Source organism: Pinus tabuliformis, chromosome 7 (assembly GCF_031772625.1).
Source record: "Pinus tabuliformis cultivar Carrire ecotype Pingquan chromosome 7, CPIR1, whole genome shotgun sequence".
Taxonomy (NCBI): Eukaryota; Viridiplantae; Streptophyta; class Pinopsida; order Pinales; family Pinaceae; genus Pinus; species Pinus tabuliformis.
Genome location: NC_142293.1, coordinates 902,659,541 through 902,680,572, shown reverse-complemented (window position 1 = coordinate 902,680,572; position 21,032 = coordinate 902,659,541).

Here is a 21,032-nt window from a genome sequence, read left to right as displayed (position 1 = left end):
TATTGAGAGCTGGATAGCTTGTGAGCTAAAGCTTTGTGTAATTCTGAGATATTTCCACTTGTATGATAATACAGATAGCAGGGTTTTTAGCTGAGGCTTTCCCTAGAGTTTCTTTTGTGATCATGTGTGATTGATTTCTTCTTCATCTGTTATGTGTTCTATTTGATCTTGCTCAAAATCGATTAATCTTCCACAAGTTTGTTTGTAGAAGTAGATCAAGTATTTTTCTTTAGTTACATTGCATTATCAGGTGATCTACAGTGAAATTTCTACAAAAAGATGGGCTTATCTTTCCGGATACATGCCCAAGGTCAGTGAAATGGTAAATGGATGGTTTGGGTTCCACTTTCTAAAGGAAGAAAACACTACAAAAATTGCAGCCTTGCCCTGGGTCAAGGGGAGAGGATTTTTGGTACTATAAAACTGGAAAGTGGGCTTTGGCCCCATGAAAAAGGTTCCCAAGAGAAATATTATGTGTGCTAACCTATCGGGCTTCCCCATCAAATTATGGATGAAGGGAGTGATTCAAGAAATAGCTAGAAAAATTGGAAGACTTTATTATGTGTACGAAGGATGTATGGGGTTACTTGAGAAGACGGTTTCATGGTTCTTGGTGGAGGTGGACCTATCGGGTGGCTTGTTGGTAGCTAATGACATCTATTGGGTGACCTTATCTATCCAACAGTAAATAGATTACTGGCGAATCCTCTTTAGGTGCTTGGAATGTCATAAAAAAAGCCACTTATTGGCAAATTTTCCCTTCCGTCATTGGGGGAAAAGGGGGTTGATAGATAGGCCGATCCCGGAACAAATAATTTATGTAGGACATAAATGTATAGAGTTACAAGGGGATACACACAACCAATGTCAGATATGGAAACATAAGATACCCCATCAGATGAGAATCTTCCAAGCAATGATAAAAGGGAGGCCATTGAAGCATACTTGGAACCAAATATTAGCATCATAACTAATCGAAACAGAAAGAAAATCCCTTCACTACTAAATCAGACTCCTACTAAGAGGAAGGGTACAATTGCAAATAATGGAGTAATTAAGTCCAGTATACTCGCCTTGTTGTCTCCAATTTGTACCAAAAATGATCATGAATCCAACATATCACCAATCTCGGATGATAGAGATTTATTGGCACTTGCAGAAAATCCAAGACTTGGGTTGGAACCCTTATCCATAAGAAAAAATTTATTTCAAAATGAGGTCCTAGCAGAGGGAAGGGGAAAGGATAAAGCCGAGACTAGTAGTAGAAGGAAAAAAGTGACTAAATATAGGAATATTATGCCTAATGGAGAGATTGAGACAGACCTTAATACACGATTCTCTGAAGTGTTGGAGGAGACATTATATACGTCTTTTGACCCTGTTCCCATCCAACATATCAAATGAATCTCATGAGACTACATTTTTCTGAGACCTTAGAGCATTGTTTCCCGCACAAAACACTGCTCCATGAGGATCATGTCCCTAAATATTAGAGGGTCAGGATCTTCCCAAACAATCAGATCTCTTAAACACTATATTAAATCAAAAAATCCATCCATAGTATTACTCCAAGAAACAATGACAACTAAAGAGAAATTCATGGAAACTTTACTCAAAATTTGTCCCGCTTGGTGTGCTTGTGCTACAAGTTCAAATGGAAATTCGGGTGGGCTCGCCTCAATCTGGGATCCGTCTATCTTCTCTTTTCAGCCTTATCAGTCATATGTAGTGATATTATTAATCGAATATGGTTTAGGGACATGCCACAAAATATGCATCATAAATATATATGTTCCTTACAAAAATAGGAAAACATTTTGGGAAATGGTGGAATCATTTGGAATCCTTGACATTTGTCCAATTATGATTGTTGGATATTTGAATTTCACTTTGAATGCAAGGGAGGAATGAGGTCAAAAGGCTTTATTAGATCCACTGGTGAACTATTTTATAGAACTCATTAATAAAAAAAACACCCATTGATGTTGTTTTGTTTCCTCTTAGCTTGACATGGTGTAATGGACACATTGGGGAAGATGGTATAGCCAAGAGGCTATATTGATTTATAGTTGATTCAATTTGGCATCCACAAATGAATCAAGTGCAATCCTGGAATCTCTTCACATGAGTTTCTGACCATGATGTGATTATGTTGGAATGGCAGTGAGAACAGGAGAAGTATAAAATTCCTTTCAAATTTAATTCAGTTTGGTTGAATGATCCAGATTTCCATAGTTTGGTCAATAACTCTTAGTCTTCACTGATCCCTAAGACTATGGATAATCCATTGATGCAGGTCCATCACAAACTAAAAAGGTTGAAAACAAAGTTCAAAGTCTGGATAAATAACCAGGAAAATGAAATCAAGCAGGAACTTGTTGAAATTGAGAAAGAAATTGATTTAATGATGGACCTAATTGCCTTGGGATATTTTTCAGAACAAAAACAGAAATAAATTTTAACCTTGATGATGAAAAAGGACAAAATACTCAAGCATCAGGAAGAGGAATGGCACGAAAGAAGCATAATGGTATGGATCAACAGTGGAGATAGGAATACAAAATTTTCCCACCAGGTGGCTACAAAGAGGAAACATCAAAACACTCTATGGGCAATAAATGCCAAAGATGTGTCTATCCTCACCCCTGTCATGGAAATAAAAATTATCACATTCAAATTGAAAAACCAATTTAAGGTCATTGAAGGTGATTTCACGGGAGAAAAAATGGAGTTGGTAAATTTGTTCCCCCATATGGTCAGCGATGAGGATGTCCAAAGGTTGGATGAGCCTATCACAAAGGAGGAACTGCTACAAAACCTTAAGGAAATGGCTAAGGACAAGAGTCCAGGGCCAGATGGATAGATGTTTGACCTATTTATCTTCTTTTTGAGCTAATGGGTTCAGAGCTAGTCAGTATGGGGGAAATAAACAAGAATTCGAGGCATATTCAAGGTGCTATAAATTCAACTTTTCTTACATTAATTCCCAAAAAATATAATCCTCATTCTTTTGATGAATATAGAACAATATATTTTTGTAATACTGTATATAAAATTATATCTAAAATCCTTGCAAAAAAAATCAAAAGGATGTTATCTCCTCACTTTGCGTTGGAGTAATTTGGTTTTCTTTTGAACAGGAGAATACAATATGTTGTTGCAATTGCAAAAGAAACTATGCACTCAATCAAAACCAAAAAATTAAAATGTTGTCTCATGAAAATTGATCTCATTCAGGCATATGACTGTATGGACTGGGAATTTCTAATTATTATTTTATATAAATTTGGTTTCCCCCACATACATGTCCAGTGGATTAAGGCCTGCTTCTCTTCATCTTCTGTGGTGGTCTTCTAAACCATGAACCCACCCATTTCTTCAAGATATATAACGGGCTTCGCCAAGTTTGTGTGTTGTCTCCTCTTCTCTTTATACTAGTCATGGATGCCTTTAGCAGAGGTATAAAGGATAAAATGGAGGTGGCCTCCATAACTGGTTGTAAGGTTGCTAGAAACTATACTCTGCACATTTTATTTGTGGACAATCTCCTATGTGCAGGGGAGACAACATATGAGGAATGAGAGTCTTTCCACACGGTACTAGATAATTTTGGAAAAGCTTCTAGTCTACTCATTAATAAAAAAAATACAAAAATTATCTCAGATGATGTAGACTCGAAATAGATTCAGGGGATTTCTTCTTTATTTGGGGTGAAAATCTGCCCCATGTCAGCAGGTTTCAAATACTTGGGGTGTAATCTAAAATCAGGAATAAACATGGTTGTTAACAAAATTCGAAAATAATTTGACCTGTTGGGACCACAAGTGGATCTCGCTTGGTGGAAGGTCATCATGATTAAGGCTATTTTACAAGGTATCCCAGTTTTTGGATGCATCTCTTCTATATCGCGCAAGAAATTATGCACAAGATTGATTCCCTTATCTCAAAATTTCTTTGGTTCGACACTAGAATCGACATCAAGATTCATATCATTCATATAAATGTGATCTCTAGGCCCATTCAGTTGGGTGGATGAGGCATGCTTGATTCTAGGAGGTTTAGCCTTGCTCTCTTGACCACCAATTTGTGGAGGGAACTTGAAGAAGGAGGACCCTGGCAGAACATTATATTCATCAAATACATCCATCATCATGGACTGGAGGATCGGGTGGTTGAATGGGCACCAAAAAATCCTTGTTCATCTATCATTTGGAGAAGTTTCAAACATGTGATCTTGCGGTTTTGTAGAAAGATTCGCTGGTTGGTGGGTAATGGCCAAAGTATCCATGTTTGGATGGACGCTATTAAGGAGTTTCCTAGTTACCATCTTCTCTTTGTCCACACAATACACATTCTAAATCAACAATGGATGAATACCCTTGCCAATTTGTTTGTGTGTAACCACCCTCCTCCCACATGAACCCAAGCTAACCAGTATGCTGGGGTAAACATGTGACAAGAGGCTACTATGATGTGATTCAACTAACCATGTATAGTTAAGGAAGTGGAAATGACCAAACCAAACCATTATGACCTTCCACACATGCTACAGAAACTCTAGGAGCCAACCAACCTTTCCAAGTGATCAACCCCTTAGACAACTTGACATTTCATTGACCTAGACCCCCAGCTGCTCCCATGACAAGGAATGCATGTGACTGAGGCCTTCCAGATGCTCCCATAGCAAGGGCATGCCAACAACTTTGGACTTTTTCAGCTAGTTCTAAGCCAGAAACCCGGATTTTGTGCCACTTTTTCAAGGCCAGGACTCAAGCCACCACCCAAAACTTCATGAAACTTTCAGAAATGATAAATAACATCGAAACAAAGGTAATAATGCAAAAATTTGATCTATGACTTGACTGGACCCCTGCTAGCCATGTAGTATACCTAGGGGGGATAGAATGGGGTACAGAGGGAGGTACCCAAGGGAATAATGTAATAATGGGATGGGCCATAGTTATAAGGTAAGCTCGTGGTATTAGATATATGCTATTGAGAGAACCATGGTAATGACCCATGGTATTGTATGGATGAATCATATATAGAATTCTAAAACACAGAAAATAAATAATGCAAGAGCATAACACATAAAACACATGTACACAGAGATTTTTCCTTGGATCCCAAAACCAGGACTACCATCTTGATTTTTCATTATGTTCCTTTAAATGTTACAATACATATTTATACATGCCGAAGCATCCAATACCATGGACCGAAAACCATTGCATCCAAAACCATATGTGAAAAACATGCACAAAACCATAGGTAGGTCCACCCAACCTAATATAGGGTCCAAAACCAAAATTTTCCGGAGTGATGCCTTGGACCCCATAGAGTGGGGTTACCTGCACTCCTCAAACCCCCTGTGACTCCCCCGCTACGTAATCGGTGCAACGAGGGGGGGGGCTCTTGCCCCCTTCTAACCCCCAGGTTAACTACATGGGCTAGTCGTGGAAATAATATAACACAACCCAACATATTGGAGCTTTATAACATAACTCATGGCAGTATTTACATCCATATACATATATACATATACCAAAACATCACACCCAAACATATGCCAAAAAAGTTCTCTCAACCAACGAATAGAGAAGGATACATAGCCCGCATATGATCCGCCATATCCCATGTAGCTTCATCGGTCCCAAAGTGCTTACATTTCACTTTAACCTACTTGATTGCTCGGTTCTGAAGCATGAGCATCTTTCTCTACAAAATACAATGAGGTTCCAGCTGGAATTCACTTTCTAGTTCTACTTGTAATATAGACCATTCAATCACATGATCAACATATTTAACATACTTCTTAATCAATGACACATGGAAAACATCGTGGACTTTCACTGTCGAAGGCAGTGCAAGTCGATATGCTACTGGTCCAATCATCTCAAGAATCTTGAAAGATCCACAAAATCGAGGTGCCAACTTGGCACATGATCCAATCCTCAAGGAGCTCTTCGTAGGCTTGATATGAAAGTACACATGTTATTTAACCCGAAACTCCTTAAACATCCTATTCTAATTTGCATAAATTTTATGTTTGTCCTATGTTGTCTTAATATTCTTCTTGATTACCTGCATTTCATATTCCATCTCTTCCAACATGTCTCTTTCAATTAACACCTTATTCATAGGATCACTCTAATTGATGGGAGTATTACAACTCTGCCCATACAATGCCTCAAACAAATCATCCTCAAAGATTCTTGATACCCATTATTGTAAGAAAACTCAACCAGTGGAAGATACACTTCCCACTTCCATTGTTGATGCATCACATACATCTTCAACATGTCCTCCAATATCTTGTTGACCGTATCTGTCTGTCCATTTGTCTATGGATGAAAAGTTGTGTTGAAGGCCAAATATGTACCCAAACCTGCAAATAACTCTTTCCATAATATAGAGGTGAACTTGGCATCCCTGTCTCACAGAATCTTCTTCGGTACACCATGCAACCTCACTACATCTTTGATGAAGACCTATGCTACATCATTAGCTGAATATGTAGACTTCACTGGAATAAAGTGTGTTACCTTTTTCAACCTGTCAACTACAACCATGATAGAATGATGTTGTCTAGATGTCCTCGGAAAACCTGTAATGAAGTCCATGGAAATTACCTCTCATTTCCATTCTGGAATTGGAATTGGTTGTAGTAGACCACTTGGATGCTTACACCTTTCTTTTACCTGTTGACAATCCAAGCACCTAGCCACAAACTCTGCCACTTCCCTCTTCATATTTGGCCAATAATAAAACTTCTTCACTATTTTCAATGTCTTTTGATATCCTGGGTGACCTGAATATGGCTTAGCATGAAATTCCCTCAATATAATCTTCTTAAGCTCACTGTTGTCTAGCACATATATCTTGTCCCTAAATTTGACCAAGCCATCTGCTGTGAAATGGTAGTTCATGTCCTAATGACATATACCTTGCTATAACATGTGCATAAGAACTATATACCTATCATCCTATTATCCTGCCTACAAGATCCAATCCTACAATTTTTTCCAATATGAACTCATAGTTGTTATTTTATTTAACCGTATCCACCTACTAAGAGCATATGCAACCATGTTATCTTTACCTTTAATGTACCTGATCTCAAAGTCGAATTCACTGATCATGGCCAACCATCTAGCTTGTCTAGAGTTCAGATTTGGTTGGTCAAATAGATACCTCAATCCACTGTGATCACTCATCAAGATGAATCACCTGCCAAGAAGATAATGCCTCCATGTCTTCAAAGTATAGATGATCGCTGCCAAATCAAGATCATGTGTCATACAATTATGCTCATGCTCATTCAATTTTCATGACTCATAGCATACTACATGTCCTTCCTGCATAATCAATCCACCAAGCCCTCCCTTGCAAGCATTTTTACATACCACAAACTCTTTGTCCGGATAAGAAATCTTTAAAACTAGAGCATTTGTCATCAACTACCTTAAATTCTCAAAAATTGTTGCATATTCCTCTGTCCATTCAAATTTATTACCTTTCCTTCACAATGATGTAATAGGATAATAAATCTATGAGAATTTCATGATGAACATCCTATAATAACCTACTAACCCTATAAAGGACCTTACCTCATCCACATTCCTAGGAATTTCCCACTCTGTGATAGCCCTTATCCTTTATGGATCTATTGTTATGCCTTCCTTGGAAACCACATATCCCTAGTAATGTACCTATGTTTGAAAGACATTGCATTTACTGAGCTTAGCATACAACTGATGCTCTCTTATCAATCTCAATATTGCTACTAAATGTTCGGCATGTTCTGTCTCATTCTTAGAATATACCAATATATCATCAATGAATACAATAATAATCTTTTTCAGATAAGGACGCAACGCACTATTCATCAAGAAAATACAAGCAGCTGGAGCATTAGTCAAACCAAATGGAACCACAACAAACTCATAATTCACATACCTGGTCCAGAAAGTTGTCTTGTAAATGTCCTCTTCTTTAATGTGTACCTGATGATATCCTGATCTTAGATCAATCTTCAAGAACACTACTGCTCCCTTCAATTGATCAAACAAGTCATCAATCCTTGGCAACAGATACCTATTCTTGATGGTCACTTTGTTCAACTGCCTATAATCAATGAATGACCTTGGAGTACCATCCTTCTTCTTCATAAACAACATTGGTGCACCCCGAAGGCGACACACTTGGACTAATATATCCCTTGTCAAGAATTTCCTTCAATTGCAACTTCAACTCCACCAACTCTAGTGTGTTCATCCTGTAAGGTTCCTTTGATGTTGGTGCTTCCCCTGGTACAAACTTAATAGAAAGTTCTACTTCCCTATGAGGCGGAAACTCTAAAATCTCTACCAGAAACACATCCTAAAATGGTTGTAGAACCAAGTACCTACTCAACGTATATGCATCCTCAACTTCCTTACATTTTTCACTGGAAATATGCATTCGAATAACACACACCCTTTCCTATGACTGTGTTTTGCCTGCATAGTTGTCACCATTCAAACTGATGTTGCCTTCTTCTTACCCTACAAGTCTCTTTGTTCCCCATTGTCATTGTTGGGTGTGTGTTATATTATTTCCACGGCTAATCGTACCTACCTATGGTTTTGTGCATATTAGGTGGGCAGACCTACCTATAGTTTTGTGCATGGGTTTTGCACATGGTTTTGGGCATCATAGTTTTCTTGCCATGGTATTTTGTAGATCCGGTCAAGGGAACTACGATTATGTATTGGGGTTTATAGGGTTAATGGATTGGTGTTTATGAATGCTTCGACATGTATATATAAGTATTTTAACATTGGAAGGAATATAATGAAAAATCAATCTGGTAGTCCCGGTTTTGGGACCAAGGGGAAATGCTTATGTATTTGTTTTATATTCTCATCATTGTTTATTTTCTGGTTTTTTTTGTTTTTTTAGAATTCGTCTGCAGGTAATTTTTGTATAGGTTTAAAACCTACATTTGGTATCAAAGTTGTTTCGGCTTCAAGGGGACGCCTTTGCTGCTGAGGGGTTTTGCTCGGGCTTGTGGTAGACCCTATTCAGTGGGAGATATGCAGGATTGATTCTTGTGGTGAAAGAGGATGACGAGTAGGGGAAAGATAGAGATCAAGAAATTTAATGGTCAGAGCTTTGAGTTGTGTAAACTCAAGATGGAGCATTTGTTGGTGGATGAAGATCAGTGGATCACAGTAGATCTGGGTACTAAACCAACGTCAATGTCAGATGAAGACTAGGCAAAGTTGGATTGGAAAGAAAAGAGCACAATACGACTGTGTATCTCATATTTAGTATTGCTGAATGTATCAGGGGAAACTACGACAAAGGCTTTGTGGGACAAGTTAGTGACTTTGTACCAATCTATGTCTCTGGTGAACAAATTGCTCCTACAGAAAAAGTTGTATAACCCGAGGATGAAGGATGGAGACTCGGTGAAAAAGAATTTGAACACCTTTAATATTTTGGTAAGCTAGTTGTTATCTGTTGATATTAAAATTTCAGATGAAGATAAGTGCATCAGTTTGTTGTGTTCTCTACCAAATTCGTGGGATAGTCTAGTTGTTGCAATAGGTAACAATACAACTACCTTGAAGTTTGATGAAATAGTCTCATCCTTGTTGTCGAAGAAGATGAGATTGAAAAATATGGAGGGCCAAAATGGAGGTGCTTTGTCTATACGATGATGGTCCCAGAACATAAACAAAAATAAGTCCTTATGTGGGAGATCTAACTCTAGAGGGAGATCTAAATCTCTAGGAAAACCAGTAAAGGTGTGTTGGAAATGCGGAAAATAATGGCACTTCAAAAAAAATTGTAGATCTAAAACTCCTGGGAAAGGAAAGGGATCTGATGATTCTCCTTCTGCAGAGGTGAAAACCACCTCAAATGAAGGTGGGGATGTGTACTTGGTTTTTTCTTCAAGTACACATATAGATCATAAAGCATGGTTGATTGACTCAGGCGAATCCTTTCACTTCAATCCCTATAGGGAGTGGTTTTGTGAGTATGAGAAGTATAATGGTGGTGATTTCTTCTTAGGGAATGATAGTAAGGCTAGAATCATTGGACATGGAAAATTCAAGCTGAAGTTACAAGGTGGAAGGATTAGAGCACTTTCAGGTGTTCTGCATATTCCTGCATTGGCCAGAAATCTGATTATTGTAAGCAAGATGGATGATGCAGGTGTAAAAACAGTGTTTGAGAAAGATACATGCAAGATGGTTCGGGGAACACTGGTATAGATGCAGGGAGTTCATATTGGAACTATGTACAAAATTATAAGTTGTATTGTTATTGATGGGTGCAACAATTCTATGGTTCTTGAAAGTGGAGCAAAAAATCTGGTGGTCCCTCAAGAAAATACCATGCTATGGCATCAAAATCTTGGACATATTGGAGAGAAGGGCCTTCGAATACTTCATGGTAATGGTATGGTAGAAGTTATGTCTAATTTATTTTTGAATTTTGATTTCTGTGAACATTGTGTATATGGGAAGCAGAATCAGGGGAGTTTACCCTCTTGTGCTAAGAGGGTGAAAGGGATGTTAGAGCTTGTGCACAATGATGTGTTTGGACCTGTGTTGATTCCATCACTGGGTAATTCTGTGTACTATGTATAATTTATAGATGAATTCTCAAGGAATACATGGATATATTTCCTCAGAAAGAAATTTGAAGTCTTTGACAGGTTTAAAGAATTTAGGGCTCTGGTGGAAAGCCAAACAGAGAAGAAGATAAAGGTGTTGAAGATAGATAATGGTGGATAGTTTTGCAAGAAGGAATTTCAAGATTTTTATAAGAAGTGTGGTATAGCACGAAAAAAGAGTACTCCATACACACTTCACCAAAATGGATTTGCAGAAAGAATGAACAAGACGTTGATGGGAAAGGCAAGAAGCATGCTCAGTGGTGCCAGATTAGGACAGGAATTTTAGGCAGAGGTAGTGGAGACTGCATGTTACCTAGTTAATAGATCATCTTTATCAACATTGGAGGATAAGACTCCACATGAGGTATGGACGGGTAAGAAACCCTCTTTTTCACATCTGAGTGTATTTGGATGTGATGCATATGTACATGTTCCAAAGGAGAAAAGAACCAAGTTGGATAGTAAATCTGAAAGGTGCATCTTTATTGGGTATAAGGATGGTTTAAAAGGTTATGAGCCTTGGAACCCAGAAACAAAGAAGGTTGTGTACAATCGAGATGTGGTGTTTAGAGAGGTGAAAGATGTTATTAAACATGAAGTCCTACAAAAGGAACTTGAGAAGATAGAGTTTGAGCTAAAGGAGGAAGAATCAGACTCTCAGTAGAACAAGAATCAAAAGATGAAGAGCTAAAAATTTCAGTTGTGAGAAGATCAGTTCGAGAAAGTAGGTAGCCAAAAAGGTATAATTCATTTGCTTTCTTTTGAAATTTTCTTTATCTATTACTGATAATGATCCTAGAAATGCTAGGGAGGCAGTAGATTCAGAGGATGGGAAACTCTAGAAAGAGATCATGGTTGATGAAATGACATCTCTAGACAAAAATGAGGCTTGGGATATGGTGGAGTTGTTGACTAAAAGGAAACCCATTGGAAGCAAATGGGTGTTTAAGAAGAAAACAACGTAAACTTTGAAACGAGAACTGATACTGTTACCCGTTTCGTAGAGAGCAAAAATTTAACCCGATTTTGAAAAGGGGCAATGCAGAACACATTTTTTATAGAACATAGTTTTTGACACTTTAAATAACCGATGCGATTACCTATTTCGTAGGGGTAGTAGAAACGTGACCCGATTTTGAAAAGTGGTGACGCAGAATACAATTTTTTTTTTTTGGAGCATATTTTTGACAATTTAAATTTTCTTATGTATCAAATATAAATATTTGTTATTAAATGTTAGTGATTTTCATACTGATTTTGAAACGTGTTGATGCAGCATACTTTTTTTTAGAGAACTTATTTTTTACACTTAAAAATTTATTATGTCCACATTTTTTTAAAATTATGATTACTTAACGAATTTTCAAGTTGGTTTATTTCTTTTTTTAAATGTTGATTACTTAAAAAAACAAATATATATATATATATATAGACAAAAAAAATGTTACAAATAAAAATAAAAATTATCTCATAAGCCATAAAAGAATTTGGAAAAAAAAATACACAATACAAAATTAAAAATATATATATAAAATTAAGTAAAAATAGAAAAATTAAAAATTAAAAACCATTTGAAAAAAAATTAGAAACAAACTAGATTAAAAAAATAAAAAAAATAGAAATTTATCAAAAAAAAATAAAAAACTAGTAAAATTAATATTAAAAACATCTAAAAAAAACTAAAAACACAAAAATAAACTCAAAAAAAAAAATAATAATAATAATAATAATAATAGTAATAATATACAAAATTTAAAAATATATATGTCTTTTCAAAAAAAAAACCAAAACAAAACAAAACATTTAAAGTTTATAAAGAAATAAGTATGTTTTATTTATTTATTTAGCTTGCATTTTTTATTAAAAAAAAAAAAAAAAAACAACAACAACAACAACAAAATATATATATATAAATAATAAAATAAAATTATTTAAACCATTTTTTTATTTTAAAAAAAAAATTATTAAAATTTTTTTAAACAAGTGTTTTTTTAAACAAAAATATTATTAAAAATTTAAAAGATAAATATTTAAACAATTTTTTATTATTATTAAAAAAAAAGGAAAAACTCTTCCGGCCACCTGTGGTGGGGCGCGACCCTAGGCGGAGGGTCTGCATCGCCCCTCCGCCCGCCCGCTAGCCTGTGGTGGCGCGGCCTTGGGTGGAGGGCCTACATGCAGACCCTTCGCCCAGGGTCGCGCCACCACAGGGGGACGGAGGAATTTTTATTTTTATTTTTTAATAATATTTTTGTTTTAAAAAAATAAATAAAATAAAAACTTTTAATAAAAAAAAATTGTTTAATTTTTTTTAAAATATATATTAAAAAAATGTTTAAGAAAAATATTTAATTTTTTTAATTTTTAATTTTTTTTTGTTTTTAAATTATATATATATATATATATATATATATATATACATATTTCTTTAAAAATTTTAAATGTTGTTTTGTTTTTGTTTTGTTTTTTTTTTTTTTTTTTATTTGAAAAGACATATATATGTTTTTTGAGAAGAATTTTCAGTGTAAGTCACATTCGAATTCCTTTGTCGATGCGTTTCGAATCGACCAGTGTGGTTCATCGTTAAAACAAGTTGGTTCGAAATGCATCGACAAAAGAATTTGAATGTGATTTACGCTGAAAATTCTTCTCAAAAGACATGATATGGATTACATAAGTTTAAATTCATCAAAAGATATATATATTTTTCAAATTTTCATATACATATATATATATATATATATATATATATATGAAAATTTGAGTTTATTTTTGTTTCTTTAGTTTTTTTTTAATATTTTTAATATTAATTTTACTAGCTTTTAAATTTTTTTTTCTTGTTAATTTTCTATTTTTTTTAATCTAGTTTGTTTTTAATTAATTTATTTATTTTTTCCTAGTTTTTGTTATTTTTTTTTTATTTCTCTATTTATATATATATATATATATATATATATATATATATATATATCTTTTCCAAATTCTTTTATGGTGTATGAGATAATTTTTTTTTAACATTTTTTTGTGTCTCATATATATATATATATATATATATATAATCAACATTTTAATCTTAATTTTAGTAGTTTTAAATTTTTTCTTGTTAATTTTCTATTTTTTTTTATTTTTTTTTAAATCTAGTTTGCTTTTAATTTTCATTTATTTTTTTTAGTTTTTTGTTAATGTTTTTTAAATTTTTCTATTTTTACCTACTTAATTTTATAGTTTTTTGTTTCTTTTTTGTTTTTTTTTTTCCCACGAATTTTTTTTATTAATGATTTTTTAGTTTTTTTTTTTTTTTTTAAGTTTTTTTCTATTTTTTAATTCTTATCTTTTATAGGTTTATTTTTTGTTTTATTTTTATTTTTTTATTTTTCTTTTTCTTTTTTTTTTCTTTTTCTTTTACAGTTTTATGATTGATTTTTTTCTTTTCTTTTTCGTTTTTTTAATGTTTGATTTCTTTTTGCCTTTTTTTTTTATATATTTGATTTTTCTTTGTTTTTTATTTTTATTTTATGTTTTGTTTTTATTATATACTTGAATTTATGTTTTGTTATTTTTTTTAGTTTTGTGTTTTTTCATTATTTTAATTTTTTATTTTATTTTATGTTTTCATTATTTTTTTGAAATTTTAATGTTTTTTGGGGTCATAATAAAATATTTTACGCCATTATTTTGAAATGTTGAAATTTTACCCTTGAAAAAAAAAGTGTTATCATAACATCAACACTTTTCGTTTTGAGGGTGTTTTTTGCAGAAAATTTACCATTGAAAAAAAAAGTGTTATTCGAACATCAACACTTTTCATTTTGAGGGTGTTTTTTGGACAATTTTTGCACAAAAAATTGATTTTCACCGCCATTTTTAAAACATCTTGAAAGTTTACCCTAAAAGAAAAAAGGTGTTATTCCAGCGTCAGCACTTTTCATTTTTAGCACTATTTTTGATGTTTTACGGGTCTTTTTGGCCAGAGTTCTTGTTTTGAGTTTATAGTTCTCATTTCAAAGTTTACATTATTAGAATATGAATGCATAAGGCAAGGTGGAGAAATACAAAGCTCGATTGGTAGTAAAAGGTAATACCTAGGTGTCAGGAATTGATTTTGGTGATATTTTTTTTCTTGTCACCAAGGTATATTCTATTAGATTATTTTTATCTGTTGTTGATGCTTTTGATTTTGAAGTATAACAGATGGATGTGAAGACAACATTTCTTCACGGGGATCTGGAAGAAGAGATATACATGAAGCAACCTGAAGGCTTTGCGGTGAAGGGAAAGAAAGTACTGGTATGCATGTTAAAAAAATCCTTGTATGGGTTAAAACGGTCCCCAAGGACGTGGTATTAGAAATTTGATATATATATATATATATATATATATATATATATACAGGGACTTGGCTTCACCAGAAGCAAAGTGGATCACTGTGTGTATCTTAAATTAATTGGTGTGATCCAGGTGGATGTTGGTGGCCACCCACCAACCCATTTGGACCCCCACAACTGTCTCTTTCAGTCTTTTCAGTTTCCTAAATTGTATCACAGTTTACTATTTTTAGCAGTTTTTCGGGTCCTGAACTTCCGGAGCCGTTTTGAGGCCCTAAACAACGTTTTTTTGGGATTCTGGGTCAACATGGGTCCATGGACCCATGTTGCCTCCCAAAGTGGTAGTACTCGGATAGATCTTTCTAACGAGCTATCGTGCGCGTCAAACGGAGATCGTATGCCAAAGTTACGACCCCGGGAAATTGATGTACCAATTTACCCAAACGGGGCCCACAATTTGGCGTTTCATCTTCTAGGGTTAGGTTTCGGGATGTGAAGGGTTTTCCATTGTTTCTCAACAATAAATAGGCCTTCGAGCCTCATTGTAACTGAGTTCGGAACAGTTCAGAGGCATGTAGCCGCACATCTCTTCTCAGAGATAAGCTACCATCGCCCTAGCTGGTTTATTCCCATTTCTGGTTGTAAGCATATTTCAGTATTTTCCATTAATGAAATGAAGCATTATTTCCGCTGCATCTATGTTTTTATGGTTATTGCATCTCTGTATTTATGGTTATCTCTGTAATCTATTGCGTTCCTGTTTAAATCCGGATCAGTGGTATCAGAGGGGTCTGCTTTTTCTCTGTTTTTCTTTGTATGTCCCCAACGAGGTCGGGATATAAGGAGTTAGGGCTTGAACTAGTCGAACCTTTGCAAGACCAGCCTCGAAAATCCCGACGGCCTCCCATGGCGGATGAGAAGAAAGACGAGGGGGCAGGAGATCCTATCAAAATCTTGCTCGAAGAAGCGCTCGAGCGGCAAAGGAACGCAATGATGGATAGCTTTGCGCAAATTCTTCAGCGGCTACCCAGAGGCGACGCATCGGCTTCCAACAGCGACTCTGGAAACGCCACACCGTTTAAGGTACAAGTTAATTTTGAAATCCCCATCTTCGAGGGTCAAATAGACGCAGATGCCGTAGATAAATGGTTAAATCTGCTAGATGGGTATTTTTCTGTTCACGAATTTTCAAGTCGGGAAAAGATTGTTTTCGCTCTTCTCAAAGCAGCCCCCCACGTCAAGGACTGGTGGGAAACCTACTGCGAGCAGAAGGATGAAAGTACAGGCTCACTATTTTCAGCCGCACCCACTTGGAATGACTTCCGGGATGCCATCAAGGAGCAGTACTACCCTATCGGAAGCTATGAGGACAAATACATCAAATGGACCACACTGCGGCAGGGACGAGACCAAGATGTGCCGGAGTTCACAAACATTTTTCATACCCTTCGCACACAGTTGGGTATCAAAGATTCTGAGTTTCATCTGGTACTCAAATACCGCGGCTGCCTGCACAGATACATCCAGGAAGAGATGGGATTCTTGAACATCCCCTCACTCGGCACAGCATACCGATACGCTGTCAAAATCGAGCAAAAGTTCAAACAGAAGAAGCGAGACTTTGGATCTACAAATCCGAAGCCCAAAGGACAAAGCCAAGGCGGGGTGACCCAAGACAACCCGTCGAAGCCGCAAGAAAAGAACAACACCACGAAGCCGAAGAAGGACACGGGAAAGTGGTGTGAGTTCCACAAGAGTCCCACTCATAACACAAGTGAGTGTCGGACCAAGCAGTCATTGGTGGCCGAGTTGAAGGCTTCCGAATCAGATGCATGTTCTGACCCTGAGCCAGAACCCGACAAGGGGAATGGCAAAGGGAAGCAGATCATTGATGCGGATCCCAGTGCCACTGTTGCCACCGCCAAGATCAAGAAAAATGAGCCCGAAGATCCAGAGGAGGGAGAGCGTCTTTTCCACTCACAGATGTGGGTGAAGGGTTCACCGCTGCGATTCATTGTCGACAGTGGTAGCCAAAAGAACCTGGTTTCAGCAGAGGTCGTGAAGCGGTTGGGCCTACCGACTACACCACACCCGCAGCCATACAGTATCGGGTGGCTTCATGAAGGACGAGATCTCAAAGTTCGCCAGCAGTGCCGCCTTCCCTACAACATCAAGCCCTTCACCGACGAGGTATTATGTGATGTTACACCTCTGGATGTTTGTGATGTATTATTAGGCCAGCCATACTTGTGGAGGCGACATGCTGTGTATGAGTCCAGGCCTCGTGCTGTCATTATTTCTTTGAATAATTCATTATACAGGATACCGGAGGTAGCCCCACCTACCGCCACATCTTTGATTACTACCAAGAAAGGCAGCAAGCTCATATCACAGACCAGGAAATTCATTTGTCTGGTTCACTCCCAAAGTAAGGGGAAGATCGTTGCTACATCCATGACCCCTGCAAAGGGTTCCTCCACGCAGCAGCAGCAGCAAGGGGATACGGTCATGACAGAACACAGGAACAACTTCTCCTCACGCACAGGGGTACCACACAAGCTTCAAGTGGGCGACAAAGTCTGGTTGCATATGCAGAGAGAACGCCTTACCAGAACCCATCAGAAACTCAGACCACTCCGACATGGTCCTTACACTGGTACCAAGGCTACGGGAAACAATGCTTTCAAGCACAGCGTTCCTCCATTCCTTCGCTTGCACCGAGTGTTCAATGTGGACCATCGTCGACCATGCTTCCCACCATCACTGGACACATCAGAGATTGCAGGACAAGTTCAGCAGATGGAGGAACTCAACGCAATGGGGACCATTGCTTCCTAAGGGGGGAGGAATGATCCAGGTGGATGTTGGTGGCCACCCACCAACCCATTTGGACCCCCACAACTGTCTCTTTCAGTCTTTTCAGTTTCCTAAATTGTATCACAGTTTACTATTTTTAGCAGTTTTTCGGGTCCTGAACTTCCGGAGCCGTTTTGAGGCCCTAAACGACGTTTTTTTGGGATTCTGGGGCAACATGGGTCCATGGACCGATGTTGCCTCCCAAAGTGGTAGTACTCGGATAGATCTTTCTAACGAGCTATCGTGCGCGTCAAACGGAGATCATATGCCAAAGTTACGACCCCGGGAAATTGATGTACCAATTTACCCAAACGGGGCCCACAATTTGGCGTTTCATCTTCTAGGGTTAGGTTTCGGGATGTGAAGGGTTTTCCATTGTTTCTCAACAATAAATAGGCCTTTGAGCCTCATTGTAACTGAGTTCGGAACAGTTCAGAGGCATGTAGCCGCACATCTCTTCTCAGAGATAAGCTACCATCGCCCTAGCTGGTTTATTCCCATTTCTGGTTGTAAGCATATTTCAGTATTTTCCATTAATGAAATGAAGCATTATTTCCGCTGCATCTATGTTTTTATGGTTATTGCATCTCTGTATTTATGGTTATCTCTGTAATCTATTGCGTTCCTGTTTAAATCCGGATCATGGTGACTGTGTTATTTATCTGGTCTTGTATGTGGATGATATGCTGTTGATGGGAAATGACAAAGAAATTATTGAAGATTTGAAAACCTGTTGAGCCCCAAACTTACATCTTTCCTATACACCTTTCTAGACTTTTTTCATTTACCTGGACCTCCTAAGCTGTCAACATCATTGCATATTGAGTTTAAAAGAGCACATAAAGTGGTTTTCTAACTATGTCTTGTGTCTGCTATTTGAATTAGATTTTTGCTCATAAGTTGCGGAATCTTGTCACTTTCCGTAGCCAGTTCAACTTTCCGCAGCCTTTTTGTTAAAGTCTATATTGCAGGTGCCTTCAGGCAAATCAAGCCACATGGGCAAGTTGGAAATGACGTGGACATGGACTGAGTCCTATTGGCTCAGTCGAATTCATCAGAGGAGGCCATAGTCAATAGTGGTCAAGCGCTGGTCAACAGAAGAGTCCTACGATGACAGAACTCCGTTTTTCACCACGTGAAGACTTGCGTGGCCGTTCCTAGATCTCTGGGGACATATCAACACCTATGGACTGCTCTATAAGGGGAATCCAATAGGCATCCTCAATAGATTTAATCACCACGGCAACCATGATGCTAGATCCCCGGACGTCGTTGTTCACGTGTCCTCTATCAGCGCAGTTCTTAGGAAATCAGTTATGTAAACGTTTGCTATGAAAAATGCGTTTCCATACGCATAGTAGTTAGTCTTGGTAATGTATTGTTGATTGTTAACAAGCCCACTGTGCCGTGACATTATTTCTTTGTTATGACTACGTTTTGAATACATGAGAAGACTTTGTTTGTAAGCACAATTCGTGGTTGATAGCTGATTGCCCGAGGTTGTGCAAAGAGCCCCTGTACACACCGAGATTTTGTTTCATAATGCTGTACATTTTCACGCTGTGTTTTTTTACGTTCATTATGCCATAATTATTCACTTGTATATCTTGCATTTCTTATGGTATTAACGTGTTGTTTCTGTCCATAATTTTACATGCTTTATATTGTTGTTAATTGATCAGTGTCTTTGTTCCAGATTACAGTAGGCAGCCCGGGCATTTGCATGTAGTTTCCAAAATGACTAATGACATAGAATGAGTTTTGTCTTTCTGCTGATTTATTTTTCTTAGTTTTTAATTCCAGCACTGTTTCGTTTATTTGAAGATTGTTCATTGGCTTTATTAGTTAGATTAGATATTAAATTGCTCATGTCATTATCAGTTACCTCCGAAAACCATAGCGAGACTAACGGTGAGGGATTGAAGTATGAGTGTGTAGTTTGATATTAGTTTATTTTTCTGCAAGTTAGATATTAAATTGCTCATGTCATTATCAGTTACCTCTGAAAGCCATAGCGAGACTAATGGTGAGGGATTGAAGTATGAGTGTGTAGTTTGATATTAGTTTATTTTTCTGCAAATTAGATATCAGATTACTCAAGTTGTTTATGATTACCTCCGAAAGCCATAGTGAGACTAATGGTGAGGGGTCAGAATATGAGTTGATGTGATTTGATTTTAGCTTTACTTTGCTTGCAATTTTGGATTTCTTTGAGTACATTTTCTTTTGTATTTAGACAGCAGCAAGGATAATGGTTTCATGATCAATAGTTCACTGTTTGTTTAATTAGAATAGTGGTACACTTTCATTCTCTTTTAGGAATTAATTTCATCACTGCATGTTTTAAAACCTTTTTGAAAAGTTTGAAGTTTTGGAAATCATTTTAAAGGACATCATTGCCTTGAACATTTAGATCCATACTTGTCTTTTAGAATTTCCATCTCACATTAGGAAATCAACGAACATAAACCCAAAAACAAAATAAAAACCAAAAACGACAAAAAGTAAGAAATAGGTTATCTTGCACATATAATGCGCCGCACTTCAACAATTTATGACTCCCGGATTGACAATTAATATAGCAATTTAGGACACTCTAAATTGAACAAACATTTTGGCGCCGTTGCCGGGGAAGTGTAACTAGGTAGCCAATTTCTTTAAAAAAAAGGGAAAAAAAATTTAAGAAGGGAAAAATTGATAACTTCTCAAAGTATGCTCTCCTCTTGCACCTACTGTGATCTGGAGGATCAGAAAAGAGAGTTATTGGTTCAATAATTTCTTGAGTATGCTCTCTTCTTGCACCTAGACTGATCTGGAAGATCAGAAAGAGAATTATTAGCCCGACTTGAAGATAAAAAAATAAAAAATGACATGCATAGAGTAAGAGATTCTAGGGGAAGGTTTATAGCTAGGGCCAAGAGTTCGATTTTTACAACTCCATCTACTTCAAGGCATAGACAAGATACACCTCCATCATCTCCAACTCACACTCATAGCCTTAGGATTCCTGGAATTCAAGGGGCAACAGCTGAATTAGGACACTCTCCCACACTATCCACCAAATCTGACTTAGGAAAAGAACCTTTCTTCACTTCTACAGGAGAACATATTGTAATCAAAGAAGTAGAATCACTTGAAGAAGAAGAGGGAGAAATTCCTCCTCATTCGCCATTAATAGA